Below are 1,833 nucleotides of genomic sequence, written 5' to 3'. Positions count from 1 at the left end.
ATCGGATAGGTTATAGGCCTACTGTGTGTGTAGAGAACATCTGCATTGCTTTCAATTGCTAGACTAATGATCATGAGCACTGATCTCAATTTAGCTAATATTTCCCAGTCTAATTGTAACCAAATATCCAAATGGACATTCAGTGAAAACGAAAAATCTTCCATTGAATGATTTATCAAGACGTGTCCCCCATGCTTGACGCTGTCAAAACGGACACTGTCAAAACAGGGCTGAAATGATCAGTTGACCACACATGGCAATCGATTTACATTTGTTAAAAGAAGTGGTGTACTGCTGTGTTTGTTTAGGTAGCCTACTAAAGCACAGTTTTTTACTGTTATTTTGTCTTAACTTCTGAATGACAGTTGGTACCAACATGTAGCCTATTATACTGTATAATACATTTTTAGAATATAATTAGAATGCATCCTCCAAATTCTAGAATTGCCTATGCCTACACATGTGGTTCAATTAATTAATAAAAAAAATGTTTTCTTCCTTAAAACACCAAATTAGATCTACCTTATTTTACATTAGGCGATAATAAACGATAAACGATAATTCCCCACGTTTTACAGGTGAAATGTCCATGCTGCCTTTGATCCCAATCAGTTTCACGGGAATATGCATTTTGATCTTATTGAATGATATAGGCTAAGTAGCCTAATTACTATTTCATCTAATGTTAGAGCCGATGGAGCTAAACACAGCCACCTGGATGTTGTTTCAATCAAAACATGGTACGCTGTTGAGTGACATTTCAGCAAGCATCCTAAATTGTCATAAGAAATGATGTGGTGTCTTTGGTCTAACCGTATCTTAATATTATGTATGCTATTATATTTGATTTATTATGTAGAATACTAATGAATCATTAATGGATCTTGTGAGACAGCACCATTCTGAGAAGTGGCAGCTCTACACCCCTGGTTATAACAGTTGGATGACTTCGGGAGTGTCACCACATCTCTATGAACTAAGAGGTGAATTCATTTGGCCAAATGTCTTACACCATCACAGCAACGGAAAGGTTTAGGGTTGACCCCGAAAGCCAGGGTCCTGGTGATGTCCCTGGTGAGCACGCAGTCGACGGTATCACTGAAAGTATCACTTAAAGCTGCTCCATTGATTCTAATTACAGCACTGTGTGTGTGTGTGTGTGTGTGTGAGAGAGAGAGAGAGAGAGAGAGAGAGAGAGAGAGAGAGAGAGAGAGAGAGGGAGAGAGAGAGACTGTGTGTGTGTGTGTGTGTGTGTGAGAGAGAGAGAGAGAGAGAGAGAGAGAGAGAGAGAGAGAGAGAGAGAGAGGGCGAGAGAGAGAGAGAGAGAGAGAGAGAGAGAGTGTGTGTTTAGGTACTGTGTGATTCTTTAATCAGTTTGGCTCATCGGACAGGTCAGAGTTCATGTTTGAAGTTGTTGAGTAGTTTTTGGCAATACACTGTAGATGTATGTGTTCCGGAGTAGAGAGATTATTTCAGAGTAGAGAGACCCACAGTAACAACTGTAATTGACTATTGATGGTGTCTGCTGTGGCAGGTGGGAAGGTGCAAATCACTAGAAAAATATATAATCTCTCAATGTTCTAATCTCTCAATGTTAATCATAAAATGCACCAAATTCATCTATTTAGCTGTTGAAATTATTTGTACATCTTTTTAGGGGGATGCCTCAGGACCACCCTACTGGCATTGGGCTAAACCCCCGAATGTCTTCATATCCTAGAAACGCCCCTGGCTCTGATGCTTCCGATGGGTTTGCCCGATTTTAATCTGCTCAAACGAAATGAGAGGGAGGGAGGGAAGGGGAGAGCGAAGGAAGGAAAAGAGAGAGAGAGA

This window comes from Oncorhynchus masou, chromosome 28 (genome assembly GCF_036934945.1).
Source record: "Oncorhynchus masou masou isolate Uvic2021 chromosome 28, UVic_Omas_1.1, whole genome shotgun sequence".
NCBI lineage: Eukaryota > Metazoa > Chordata > Actinopteri > Salmoniformes > Salmonidae > Oncorhynchus > Oncorhynchus masou.
The sequence above is the reverse complement of the archived record's forward strand: the minus strand, read 5'-3'. Positions refer to the sequence as shown.